Here is a 15,181-nt window from a genome sequence, read left to right on the forward strand (position 1 = left end):
AATAATGCTAGTATGGATTTAGTGTTCCCATGTGAATTGAATGCCAACAGTATTAAAGAAGCACTTTTTTTCTCTCATTTTGATCTGAAAATTGTACTCTTTATTTATCGTCTCTAGGGGAAACTGTTAATGTCCTTCTCATTACAATATGTCCTGTTTTGAATATAAAATCATGTGAAAATGATTATGAAATAGTTCAGATTAAATAAAAACAGGCCAGCGTGTGTGTTTTTAAAATGACAGGGCAACATAAAAACTCAGTTCTGTGAGTTGACAATAACTGTAACCAGACATCATACAGGAATAATGTGGAAAACTCTTTGAACTCAGTAAACTGACAATCATATCTGTTAACAGATACAAAGCATTTAGATGAATCAATGTATTTTTGTCACACACCTTTTAAAGGGGAAGTCTGTCACTTATGCGCCACTTGCAGCACAAAAAAGCAAAAATACTAGTTTCAATTATTCCCATGTCTTCTACTGTATGGACACAGGTGCTCACACCATTTGCTGAGCCAGCATTTTTATATCTGATCCAGGCTTGCCACTGGCTGCTTTGTTTACAACACAATCCTCCTTATCTTGTGGCTATCCTGTGTCATGTTCTTTATTGATGGCTGTTGTATACCTGAAGCACAGAGGAAAGATATGATGTTCACTATGTGTATATACACTACATTTCAAATGTTTGGTCAGTAAGATGTTATTGAAAGAAACATCCTATACTCATGGGGTGCAAGACTGCATTTTTTTTATTTGAAAAATGTAATGTATTCCTGTGATTGCTCCAGTCTTCAGTGTCACGTTATCCTTCAGAAATCAATCTAATATGCTGATTTGATGCTCAAAAAAACATTTATTATCACTGATGCCGAAAACAGAGGCAGCACTTTCAGACAACCAGCTCTTCACTCGGGAACTTCTGAAACATCCACAGATTGTAATCTATTGATCTCATGGCTCTCTACAGTATGCTATTCAGCTCATTTGCCTGGAAGAGTGCAGATAATCAGTGGTGTGCACGGGGCTGGGGGGTGATTGCCCTTTTAATCGCCAATGCTAAAGTAGTGCCCTTTTGGCCCTATCTAGGATTGGGACCCCCCTTCCCGCTCTTGCATAGTGACAGCAGTTTGTATTATATATTGTTAAATAACTTCATGCTTCATGAATATATGCATTAAAAGAAGCTGAACTAGAGAATTTAACTAACTGGTTTGTTGACTGTAGACAGTCCATTAACATTTGTTTGACTAATGGTTTGATTACAGACATGAATTCTCCAGAGAATTTCTGTCTGGAGTATTTCATCTAGAAGAGGAAGCCCTATCAAAGCTCCTGATACCAGCTTCTCCAAGCAATGTTCACAAGTACAATGTTCACTCTTTGTTAGAATGCAAAGAGGAGGATGCATGGACAAAGATGAACAGACTGATGAGATCCAGTGTTATGGGGAAAGGAAGGAATTAGAGTGTCAGATAAACTCTGATGTATATTTAATACGTTACACTTGCGACCACCACTTTAGCCCTGATACTGCATGCTCTCTGTAGCCTCCAAATGATCACAACATCAGTATCTTCAAAACCTGAGAGAAGTAAGCAGCCTCCTGTTCTCTTCAACTTCCTCAATGAGAAATCAGAAAAAAATGATATATGTAGTCAGTCATTGGGACACATATGGTGCTGTCTGTTTAGATGGAGTCCTGAACCTCATTATATCGCACATGGTTTTATTGTATCATGCTATGGAATAAACTGCCGTAGTCATGTGTCTGATTGTGTGTGGTGTCTAATGGTGTGTGTAACTTCGGCAGAAAGGATACGTGTTCTGTTCCACCAGCAGGGGGTACGGAGACCACAGGCATAAACACATACGCAAGCTGAGACCACACACCCACGCACAGACAAACAAACACACATGCACATGGTCTAAGACACATAATCAACGAAAAGTCAAAGTCACGTTTTTACAATAAATAAATAAATACATAAAACTGAAAAAAGAAAAAGAGGTTCACAACTAAACCTGAAGTTGAAATAAATAACGAAAAAAAGCAAATGATTTAAAACAATGATATACAGCACATATCAGCTGTTCAAACATGATGAGCGTCTCCTTTGACCCTCACAACTTCTCACCTCATCTCCCACTACGCCTTACACCTGACCTTTCACGTTTCATATTATGTGAGTCGCAGGGGTCATGAGGTTTAGTAAGATACATTTCCCTTTGACTCTCACACATAAACACAAGCATACAGTAGTCCATTCGTTGCGGTAGTGCTTTAGAAACTGATATGATATTAATAAACATTCACTGATAGTATACTGGACCACAGTGCCATTCAGTTTTTTTTCTTTTTTCTGTGTGAATGTGTGTGAAATACCAGATTCAAACATCTTATCCCTTTCCTGTGCAAAACACAGTCAGATGCACACACATTCCACAGATGGTAAATAAAATCCCATACTATATATTATCCTGACATATTAGCCTTATAGGTTCACTGTGCTGATTCTCCTTAAGACCAGTCATAAATAATGCAGTCGAAAAGTTTATGCTCCGTCGTAAAGTGGTCAGCGTGTTTGATGTTGCATCTCAATATATGTCTGACTGCAAACTAAATGAATGACCTGGAGGTACTGCAAAATATAACTTACATATGGGAGTGAGTGTGTGAATATATATGTGTCTCCTTATGGCTCAAATTGGGTTTAAATGGTCCGGAACACAATAGAAACGATCGATTCAAAAAAATCGCTGCATGTCATGATTGAACTTTCCGTCATGGAATAAGATATCACGAGCTCTGTAATAAAACCTTTCTCCAGTAATCAAACAGAGGTCAAATAATTAATCATACACAATAGAAGAGAAGTTTAAGATAATAGATTGTAGCAATATGCTGAACTGATTTAACCCCTGAAGAGGAAGTATACTTGTTTGCCTGATTGAGACTCAAAAGCTGTGGTGTCTGTTTCTGATATTTATGATTGTTATCTTCTCCTATTGAGAGTCTCATCTGCTTTTGATTCAGGACTCAGATTTTATTTTGGTTATCAGGTGACAACCCATCATGATAAACACGACCATATTTGGGGAAATATATGTGCATATGGGGGAATCACAATGCTTGCTCAATATTGTGATGTCTATCAGCCATCGGAGTTGTACCATGGCATCGTCTATCGGCCCAACCGTATTAAAAGATGTACTTAAAGATAATTTTTAAGTGTTAAGTCATTTAAAAGTGATGGTTTCTAAGTGCTGGAGCTGTTTATTTTGTTAGTCTGAGTATCCGTTATGAACATCATACTGTAAATGGGCATTATGCCGTGATTAGAAAATCACAGCCTTTGCCTATATCTTGCATTACTCTCCTCACACCATGTTTTAGGATGAGAACACAGTGGATCTGAACTGAGGTGGCCAAAAATGAAACTTCATCAGCCCAAAAAAGAGCAAACAACATGTAGCTAAAAATACGACCGCTGCACTGATTTCCGTTACCATCTGTGTAAACAACTTTATTTTGCATGGCAAAGCAAAAGAGACATAATTTCATCAGACTGCATGTAATCAATAGCAGTGACTGGAACATGTGTTTGTGTGTGAGAGAGAGAAAGAGAAAGAGAGAGAGAAAGTTCAAAGCAAACCCAGAGAGAGGAAAGTTATAAAGACATAGAAGAAAACATAAAGCAATGATGTGACTTTGATGGGTTCATCACTCACCAAATTCCTCTTCTATTATGTTTTTCAGATAAGGTATAAAGGGGCCTAGAAAATGACAGCATGATAAACAGTTAGAATGAGAACTCTTTTAAGATATTCCCCCACTCTCCTACAGCTTGGCTTGACTCCACACAGACACATGTCTGCTTTACTATCCTTGTGGGGACTCCCCATAGGCGTAATGGATTTTAAACTGTACAAACTGTATTTTCTATAACCCTATACCTAAACCTACCCCTCACAGGAAACTTTGTGCAATCTTTTACATTCTCAAAAAAACTAATTCTGTATGATTTATAAGCTTCTGTACCCATGGGGTTCTCAATTTAGGTGCCCACGGTGACACAAGTTCCCTTGAGTTGGTGTGCATTCAGGTTTAAGTCCCCACCAGTATAGAAAAACCTGTACACACACAGAATTTGTGAAAGAAGGCATATTAACCAAGTTTAATTTCTTCCCAGTAACCAATCACAGGTGATGTTCTCTCTCTCATGGTGGATATAAATGTTCACATGCACATTTTTCTTTCTCTCCAACTAATAGCAACACTCTTCTGCACACAGAATTATATTTACCTGCACATATATAATCGAACTACAGAGTGTTCTTCCATATTCAGATCCTTCACATTGTGTGGCTTGTTGAAGAAAGATTAATAGACCCTGAATAGGCAATGAGCACTGGTGTAGGTGGCAACTTTATCAATAATAATGAAGGCCATGGTCAGCCCTTTAAACCATTGGATAGTCCAGTGGAGTATGAACGTATATGAGCAACCAAAAGCACAAGCTCCAATTATAATTATTATTATATTATATTATATATATTATTTTTTCACTGTCTGTGAATGCACTCTGAGCAACAATGCAGGATAGGACATGACCTTCATATTTTGCTGCTGGTGACCCTTTTCTGTTGCAGGTTTGCAATAACTGGCAAAGCAAATGTCATCATGGAGTCAGCATGCTTTAGATCCGTCTGTCATAGGGATGGAATCAAAGAGGCATAGCTTTCCAGGTGGGACAACTCCACATCTGTAGTGGGGATTATTTGTAACAGGCAGGAGTTGGAAGCAGTTTTGGAGAGTATTCATCTTCAGCTCTTTTTACGGTTTGTGCTGGCAGTGTTAAACATTAAGATATTCTGTTGAACATATGGCAATAACAGTCTTAACCCTCTCAGGCTCAAATTAATTTTTAGTAACTTAGTAAATTTAGTAACTCCAGATTCATAAAATATGTAATGTATCTGGAGTAATAAGGTTTTTAGTTACTTTACTGTTGCAAATCTGCAACGCCTGCCTTGAGAGGGTTAATGTTGCTTATAGACATTGTCAGGTGATTGTTTAATATAACCTGCTCTTTCCCCCATCCAAATATAGCAACACTAGTGAACACTTAGCAGATTCATTACGCTAAACCTTCGGGAATCATACGCTGCCTTTTTTGAGCTGATGATGAACAAGAATGTACAATCAGATGACGCCACAAGTTCTCTTGCAACCCAGAAGTTTGTGTGAGCTGCATGCATTCAGGATAAACACTGGCAATGCTCCCATATCCACACCTTTTTAAATGGGTTTGTGCATGATACATATCTGTCATGAGAACAGACTGTCAGCTTGAAAAGACCTGCGTGCAACCATTTATAAAATCAATATGTGTATAGCAACCATGAAAAATGTCTTCTTATATTTACAAGACAGTCCATCAAGTAATTCCTAATCTGTTATAACACTCCCTCAAGAGTTCCCTTCCACCATGCCAATTAAAATCTTGTTTTATTGCTTCTGCTGTCAATTAACTCAATGACAATGGACTGTGATGACATTAAAGCAATGCATGAATATATGAACACTATGGTTGAGGATCAACTAGTGAACTAAAGAACCCTATCTTTTCATGCTAGATTGAACATAATGTCATGTTTGCTATATGGGTGGTGAATGTTGCTTTTTTTTTTTTTTGCTGATTAATGATAAAGCAGGTAAGTTGATACTGTAGCCATGATCGATGGCTGACTCGTATATCCATACTTACAGCATATAGTCGTGTAGCTGTTTATCTATATTAACTGACAGAGATAAAATGTAACGTACTAATTTCAGTTTAGGCATGCAGTGCATGTAATCTGCCATAATGAGAGTCCTATGTCTCCATCTGGACATACTTGTCCTTTCTCAGGGGAAAGGGGTTTGAAGAGACAAAACAGCAATGGTAATAGCTACATCATTAAATATAAAGCAGGATAATACTATAAAACTAGAAGGTACATTTCCTGAAGAAAATGTGAGTGGTGCTTGCAGTGGCAAAATTCGCCCTCTGTTGCTACAGGGTGTTGTAATTAGGTTGCTAGGGTACCCGGGTTGGTTGCTATGGTACATGGGATGGTTGCTAGGGTGGTTGCTAGGGTCCCCATGATGGTTGCTAGGGCCGTTGCTAAGGTACCCAGGGTGGTTGCTAGGGTAATCGGGATGGTTGCTAGGGTAATCGGGGTGGTTACTAGGGTCCCTATGATGGTTGCTAGGGCCGTTGCTAGGGTACCCAGCATGGTTGCTAGGGTAATCGGGGTGGTTGCTAGGGTGTTGCTATGTGGTTGCTAGGGTACCCGGGGTGGTTGCTAGGGTCCCCATGATGGTTGCTAGGGCCGTTGCTAAGGTACTCAGGGTGGTTGCTAGGGTAATCGGGGTGGTTGCTAGGGTGTTGCTATGCAGTTGCTAGGGTACCCGGGGTGGTTGCTAGGGCGGTTGCTAGGGTCCCCATGATGGTTGCTAGGGCCGTTGCTAGGGTACTTAGGGTGGTTGCTAGGGTAATCGGGGTGGTTGCTAGGGTGTTGCTATGTGGTTGCTAGGGTACCCGGGGTGGTTGCTAGGGCGGTTGCTAGGGTCCCCATGATGGTTGCTAGGGCCGTTGCTAGGTTACCCAGGGTGGTTGCTAGGGTAATCGGGGCGGTTGCTAGGGTGTTGCTATGTGGTTGCTAGGGTACCCGGGGTGGTTGCTAGGGCGGTTGCTATGGTAACCTGGGTGGTTGCTAGGCAGTTGCTACGGTACTTGGGGTGGTTGCTAAGGTGTTGCTATGTGGTTGCTAGGGTGTTTTGGCTGGTTGCTAGGCAGTTGCTATGGTCTCCTGGGTGGTTGCTATGATGTTACTAGGTGGTTGGTAGTTGTCACAGATGGTCACTATGTAGTTATTATAGAGTTCTTAGCCCATTTGAGCACTTAGCTAATCACTATTAGCATGTAGCTAATCACTGCTAGCATGACTAGCATGTTGGAAGTCCAGTGTGCTAGCATGAGTCAAAAAATCCAACCGCCATGTCTGTACGATGTTCTGATGCAGAGATATAGGTCGTGCAAAACGGTTGCTAGGGTACTCCATTTGGTTGCTATGGAGTGGCTTGGCAGCTGCCAATGGTGATACTCCAAAGGCTGCTCGTCAATATAAACCAACCCCCATGTCTGTACAATGTTCTGATGCAGAGATATAGATCTTGCAAAACGGTTGCTAGGGTACTGTGTTTGGTTGCTAGGGAGTGGCCTTGCAGCTGCCAATGATGATACTTCAAAGTCTGCTTGACAATATAAACCAACCCCCATGCTTCTATGTCTTTCAGATGTTAAGATATCTCTCTATCCTTTGGGTTGCTAGGTAGCTCTTAATGGTTGCTAGGGCGTGGCTAGGTTGTCTTGAAGGAGATACATGATTGGCCGTTTGCTGCCCCGAGTCAAACGAGCCCACCCTCATGTTTCTATGACACTTCTATGTAAAGTTATTCATTTGATCTTTTTCAATGGAAGTCTATGGGGCTTGTTGCTATGGCGCTCTATATGGTTGCTAGGGCGTGGCTTGATAGCTTCATAATGATCCTGAGAGTCTGATTGGTTGCCTGATTCAAATGAGCCCACCCCCTTGTCTCTATGACACTGTGATGCAGAGTTATGTTCAATACAATATCCCTATGTAATTTCCCATTGTAGGAAAAACACAGTGTTTCATGGGCGATCCCTCACCATTGGCATAGAATGGGGCAACTTTGGGGGTCTCTAGCACCCCAGGGGTACAACTTGTACCCCTCTGCGGGGTATCCTCTCGCACAGCCTGATAGCCTCTCCAAATGTGGTGATTCGCGTGTTTCTGCGATATTCTATCTCGGAGCTACGTTCCGTCAAAGTTGGCCGTAATGCATTGTCTATGCGATTTTTCGGCCGTTATTTCGCCCGGTGTACGAACATCGTACGCCCGATCGCTTATAAAAGTCATAGCACACCATTCCCGATTAGGCCGCACGATTTGACGCCTGTTTCGTTGGTCTGTGTCAAAAACTGCGGGACAAGTTACGCGCCGAAATTTTGGCGGAAGAAGAATAAGAATAACTAGAAGGTACATTTCCTGAAGAAAATGTGAGTGGTGCTTGCAGTGGCAAAACTCGCCCCTCTGTTGCTAGGGTGTGGTTGCTACGGTACCCGGGGTGGTTGCTATGGCAGTTGCTAGGGTCCCCATGATGGTTGCTAGGGCCGTTGCTAGGGTACTTAGGGTGGTTGCTAGGGTAATCGGGGTGGTTGCTAGGGTGTTGCTATGTGGTTGCTAGGGTACCCGGGGTGGTTGCTAGGGCGGTTGCTAGGGTCCCCATGATGGTTGCTAGGGCCGTTGCTAGGTTACCCAGGGTGGTTGCTAGGGTAATCGGGGTGGTTGCTAGGGTGTTGCTATGTGGTTGCTAGGGTACCAGGGGTGGTTGCTAGGGCGGTTGCTATGGTAACCTGGGTGGTTGCTAGGCAGTTGCTACGGTACTTGGGGTGGTTGCTAAGGTGTTGCTATGTGGTTGCTAGGGTGTTTTGGCTGGTTGCTAGGCAGTTGCTATGGTCTCCTGGGTGGTTGCTATGATGTTACTAGGTGGTTGGTAGTTGTCACAGATGGTCACTATGTAGTTATTATAGAGTTCTTAGCCCATTTGAGCACTTAGCTAATCACTATTAGCATGTAGCTAATCACTGCTAGCATGACTAGCATGTTGGAAGTCCAGTGTGCTAGCATGAGTCAAAAAATCCAACCGCCATGTCTGTACGATGTTCTGATGCAGAGATATAGGTCGTGCAAAACGGTTGCTAGGGTACTGTGTTTGGTTGCTATGGATTGGCTTGGCAGCTGCCAATGATGAAACTCCAAAGGCTGTTCGCCAATATAAACCAACCCCCATGTCTCTACGATGTTCTGATGCAGAGATATAGATCTTGCAAAACGGTTGCTAGGGTACTGTGTTTGGTTGCTAGGGAGTGGCCTGGCAACTGCCAATGATGATACTCCGAAGTCTGCTTGCTAGTCTGAATGATATAAACCAACCCCCATGCGTTTATGATATTCAGATTTGAAGATATCACTCTATGCTTTTGGTCGCTAGGGAGGTCCAAATGGTTGCTAGGGCGTGGCTATGAAGTGTTGAAGGTGATTCGTGATTGGCCATTTGCTGCCCCGAGTCAAACGGGCCAACCCTAATGTTTCTATGACACTTCTATCCAAAGTTATTCATTTTATAATTTTCAATGGAAGTCTATGGAGCTTGTTACTAAGGGGCTTGTTAATGGTTGCTAGGGCGTGGCTTGATAGCCTCATAACGACCCTGAGAGACTGATTGGTTGCCTGATTGAAATGAGCCCACCCCCTTGTCTCAATGACATTGTGATAGGTAGTTATGTTCAATGCAAAATCCCTATGTAATTTCCCACAGTAGGTGAAACACATTGTTTCATGGGCTATCCCAAACCATTGGTATAGAATGGGGCAACTTTGGGGGGCTCTTGCGCCCCAGGGGTACAACTTATACCCCGTTGCGGGGTATGTTCTCACACAGCCTGATAGCCTCTCCAAATGTAGTGATTCACATGTTTCTGCGAAATTCTCTCTCGGAGCTACGATCCGTCAAAGTTGGCCGCAATGCATTGTCTATGGGATTTTTCGCCCGATTTTTCGCCCGGTGTACGAACATCGTACGCCCGATCGCTTATAAAAGTCATAGCACACCATTCCCGTATAGGCCGCACGATTTGACGCCTGTTTCGTTGGTCTGTGACGAAAACTGCGGGACTAGTTACGCGCCGAAAATCGTACGGAAGAAGTAAGAATAATAATAATAACTAGAAGGTACATTTCCTGAAGAAAATGTGAGTGGTGCTTGCAGTGGCAAAACTCGCCCCTCTGTTGCTAGGGTGTTGCAATGAGGTTGCTAGGGTACATGGGGTGGTTGCTAGGTTGGTTGCTAGGGTCCCCATGATGGTTGCTAGGGCCGTTGCTAGGGTACCCAGGGTGGTTGCTAGGGTAATCGAGGCGGTTGCTAGGGTGTTGCTATGTGGTTGCTAGGGTACCCGGGGTGGTTGCTAGGGCGGTTGCTATGGTCCCCATGATGGTTGCTAGGGCCGTTGCTAGGGTACTCAGGGTGGTTGCTAGGGTAATTGGGGTGGTTGCTAGGGTGTTGCTATGTGGTTGCTAGGGTACCCGGGGTGGTTGCTAGGGCGGTTGCTATGGTCCCCATGATGGTTGCTAGGGCCGTTGCTAGGGTACTCAGGGTGGTTGCTAGGGTAATCGGGGTGGTTGCTAGGGTGTTGCTATGTGGTTGCTAGGGTACCCGGGGTGGTTGCTAGGCAGTTGCTATGGTCTCCTGGGTGGTTGCTATGATGTTACTAGGTGGTTGGTAGTTGTCACAGATGGTCACTATGTAGTTATTATAGAGTTCTTAGCCCATTTGAGCACTTAGCTAATCACTATTAGCATGTAGCTAATCACTGCTAGCATGACTAGCATGTTGGAAGTCCAGTGTGCTAGCATGAGTCAAAAAATCCAACTGCCATGTCTGTGCGATGTTCTGATGCAGAGATATAGGTCGTGCAAAACGGTTGCTAGGGTACTCCGTTTGGTTGCTATGGAGTGGCTTGGCAGCTGCCAATGGTGATACTCCAAAGGCTGCTCGCCAATATAAACCAACCCCCATGCCTCTACGATGATCTGATGCAGAGATATAGATCTTGCAAAACGGTTGCTAGGGTACTGTGTTTGGTTGCTAGGGAGTGGCCTGGCAGCTGCCAATGATGATACTCCAATGGTTGCTTGCTAATATAAACCAACCCCCATGCTTCTATGTCTTTCAGATGTTAAGATATCTCTCTATACTTTGGGTTGCTAGGTTGCTCTAAATGGTTGCTAGGGCGTAGTTAGGAAGTCTTGAGGTGATTCGTGATTGGCCGTTTGCTGCCCCGAGTCAATCGAGCCCACCCTCATGTTTCTATGACGCTTCTATCCAAAGTTATTAATTTTATCATTTTCAATGGAAGTCTATGGGGCTTGTTGCTATGGTGCTCTATATGGTTGCTAGGGCGTGGCTTGATAGCTGCATAATGATCCTGAGATTCTGATTGGTTGCCTGATTCAAATGAGCCCACCCCCTTGTCTCTATGACACTGTGATGCCGAGTTATGTTCAATACAAAATCCCTAGGTAACTTCCCATAGTAGGAAAAGCACAGTGTTTCATGGGCGATCCCTCACCATACTATGTCAATGGGGCAACTTTGGGGGTCTCTAGCACCCCGGGGGTACAACTTGTACCCCTCTGAGAGGTGTCCTCTCGCACAGCCTGATAGCCTCTCCAAATGTGGTGATTCACATGTTTCTGCGAAATTCTCTCTCGGAGCTATGATCCGTCAAAGTTGGCCGTAATGCGTTGTCTATGCGATTTTTCGGCCGATATTTCGCCCGGTGTACGAAAATCGTACGCCCGATCGCTTATAAAAGTCATAGCACACCATTCCCGAATAGGCCGCACGATTTGACGCCTCTTTTGCGGGTCTGTGACGAAAACTGCGGGACTAGTTACGCGCCGAAATTTTGGCGGAAGAAGAATAAGAATAAGAACTAGAAGGTACATTTCCTGAAGAAAATGTGAGTGGTGCTTGCAGTGGCAAAACTCGCCCCTCTGTTGCTACGCTGTTGCAATGAGGTTGCTACGGTGGTTGCTAAGGTACCCTGGGTGGTTGCTATGGCGGTTGCTAGGGTCCCCATGATGGTTGCTAAGGTACCCTCGGTGGTTGCTAGGGTCCCCAGGATGGTTGCTAGGGTGGTTGCTAGGGTAATCGGGGTGGTTGCTAGGGTGTTGCTATGTGGTTGCTAGGGTGCCCGGGGTGGTTGCTAGGGCGGTTGCTAGGGTCCCCATGATGGTTGCTAGGGCCGTTGCTAAGGTACCCAGGGTGGTTGCTAGGGTAATCGGGGTGGTTGCTAGGGTGTTGCTATGCGGTTGCTAGGGTACCCGGGGCGGTTGCTATGGTCCCCATGATGGTTGCTAGGGCCGTTGCTAAGGTACCCAGGGTGGTTGCTAGGGTAATCGGGGTGGTTGCTAGGGTGTTGCTATGCGGTTGCTAGGGTACCCGGGGTGGTTGCTAGGGCGGTTGCTAGGGTCCCCATGATGGTTGCTAGGGCCGTTGCTAAGGTACCCAGGGTGGTTGCTAGGGTAATCGGGGTGGTTGCTAGGGTGTTGCTATGCGGTTGCTAGGGTACCCGGGGTGGTTGCTAGGGTGGTTGCTAGGGTCCCCATGATGGTTGCTAGGGCCGTTGCTAAGGAACCCAGGGTGGTTGCTAGGGTAATCGGGGCGGTTGCTAGGGTGTTGCTATGTGGTTGCTAGGGTACCCGGGGTGGTTGCTAGGGCGGTTGCTATGGTAACCTGGGTGGTTGCTAGGCAGTTGCTACGGTACTTGGGGGGGTTGCTAAGGTGTTGCTAGGCGGTTGCTAGGGTGTTTTGGCTGGTTGCTAGGCAGTTGCTATGGTCTCCTGGGTGGTTGCTATGATGTTACTAGGTGGTTGGTAGTTGTCACAGATGGTCACTATGTAGTTATTATAGAGTTCTTAGCCCATTTGAGCACCTAGCTAATCACTATTAGCATGTAGCTAATCACTGCTAGCATGACTAGCATGTTGGAAGTCCAGTGTGCTAGCATGAGTCAAAAAATCCAACCGCCATGTCTGTACGATGTTCTGATGCAGAGATATAGGTCGTGCAAGACGGTTGCTAGGGTACTCCATTTGGTTGCTATGGAGTGGCTTGGCAGCTGCCAATGGTGATACTCCAAAGGCTGCTCGCCAATATAAACCAACCCCCATGCCTCTACGATGTTCTGATGCAGAGATATAGATCTTGCAAAACGGTTGCTAGGGTACTGTGTTTGGTTGCTAGGGAGTGGCCTGGCAGCTGCCAATGATGATACTCCATTGGTTGCTTGCTAATATAAACCAACCCCCATGCTTCTATGTCTTTCAGATGTTAAGATATCTATCTTTGGATTTTGGTTGCTAGGTAGCTCTTAATGGTTGCTAGGGCGTGGCTAGGTTGTCATGAAGGAGATACATGATTGGCCGTTTGCTGCCTGAGTCAAACGAGCCCACCCTCATGTTTCTATGACACTTCTATCCAAAGTTATTCATTTGATCTTTTTCAATGGAAGTCTATGGGGCTTGTTGCTATGGCGCTCTATATGGTTGCTAGGGCGTGGCTTGATAGATTCACAGTGATCCTGAGAGACTGATTGGTTGCCTGATTCAAATGAGCCCACCCCCTTGTCTCTATGACACTGTGATGCAGAGTTATGTTCAATACAAAATCCCTATGTAATGTCCCATAGCAGGAAAAGTCCTCCCTATACTTTGTATTAGGGCCATTTTTGGGGGGCTCTCGCGCCCCAGGGGTACAACTTATACCCCACTGCGGGGTATGTTCTCGCACAGCCTGATAGCCTCTCCAAATGTGGAGATTCACGTGTTTCTGCGAAATTCTCTCTCGGAGCTACGATCCGTCAAAGTTGGCCGCAATGCATTGTCTATGCGTTTTTTCGCCCGTTTTTTTGCCCGGTGTACGAACATCGTACGCCCGATCGCTTATAAAAGTCATAGCACACCATTCCCGATTAGGGCGCACGATTTGACGCCTGTTTCGTTGGTCTGTGACTAAAACTGCGGGACTAGTTACGCGCCGAAATTTGTACGGATCTATAAGAATAATAATAAGTATGTGAGATAGTAATAGTGATGCCTTGCCTCCGGCAAGCACCACTAATAATAACTAGAAGGTACATTTCCTGAAGAAAATGTGAGTGGTGCTTGCAGTGGCAAAACTCGCCCCTCTGTTGCTAGGGTGTTGCAATGAGGTTGCTAGGGTACATGGGGTGGTTGCTAGGGCGGTTGCTAGGGTCCCCATGATGGTTGCTAGGGCCGTTGCTAAGGTACCCAGGGTGGTTGCTAGGGTAATCGGGATGGTTGCTAGGGTGTTGCTATGTGGTTGCTAGGGTACCCGGGGTGGTTGCTAGGGCGGTTGCTAGGGTCCCCATGATGGTTGCTAGGGCGGTTGCTAGGCTACCCAGGGTGGTTGCTAGGGTAATTGGGGTGGTTGCTAGGGTGTTGCTATGTGGTTGCTAGGGTACCCGGGGTGGTTGCTAGGGTCCCCATGATGGTTGCTAGGGCCGTTGCTAAGGTACCCAGGGTGGTTGCTAGGGTAATTGGGGCGGTTGCTAGGGTGTTGCTATGTGGTTGCTAGGGTACCCGGGGTGGTTGCTAGGGCGGTTGCTATGGTAACCTGGGTGGTTGCTAGGCAGTTGCTACGGTACTTGGGGTGGTTGCTAAGGTGTTGCTAGGCGGTTGCTAGGGTGTTTTGGCTGGTTGCTAGGCAGTTGCTATGGTCTCCTGGGTGGTTGCTATGATGTTACTAGGTGGTTGGTAGTTGTCACAGATGGTCACTATGTAGTTATTATAGAGTTCTTAGCCCATTTGAGCACTTAGCTAATAACTATTAGCATTTAGCTAATCACTGCTAGCATGACTAGCAGGTTGGAAGTCCAGTGTGCTAGCATGAGCCAAAAAATCCAACCGCCATGTCTGTACGATGTTCTGATGCAGAGATATAGGTCGTGCAAAACGGTTGCTAGGGTACTCCGTTTGGTCGCTATGGAGTGGCTTGGCAGCTGCCAATGGTGATACTCCAAAGGCTGCTCGCCAATATAAACCAACCCCCATGTCTCTAGGATGTTCTGATGTGGAGATATAGATCTTGCAAAATGGTTGCTAGGGTACTGTGTTTGGTTGCTAGGGAGTGGCCTGGCAGCTGCCAATGATGATACTCCGAAGTCTGCTTGCTAGTATGAATGATATAAACCAACCCCCATGCCTTTATGATATTCAGATTTGAAGATATCTCTCTATGCTTTTGGTCGCTAGGGAGGTCCAAATGGTTGCTAGGGCGTGGCTATGAAGTGTTGAAGGTGATTCGTGATTGGCCATTTGCTGCCCCGAGTCAAACGAGCCAACCCTCATGTTTCTATGACACTTCTATCCAAAGTTATTCATTTTGTATTTTTCAATGGAAGTCTATGGAGCTTGTTGCTATGGTGCTCTATATGGTTGCTAGGGCGTGGCTTGAT

This window comes from Carassius auratus, chromosome 3, assembly GCF_003368295.1.
Source record: "Carassius auratus strain Wakin chromosome 3, ASM336829v1, whole genome shotgun sequence".
NCBI classification, from domain to species: domain Eukaryota; kingdom Metazoa; phylum Chordata; class Actinopteri; order Cypriniformes; family Cyprinidae; genus Carassius; species Carassius auratus.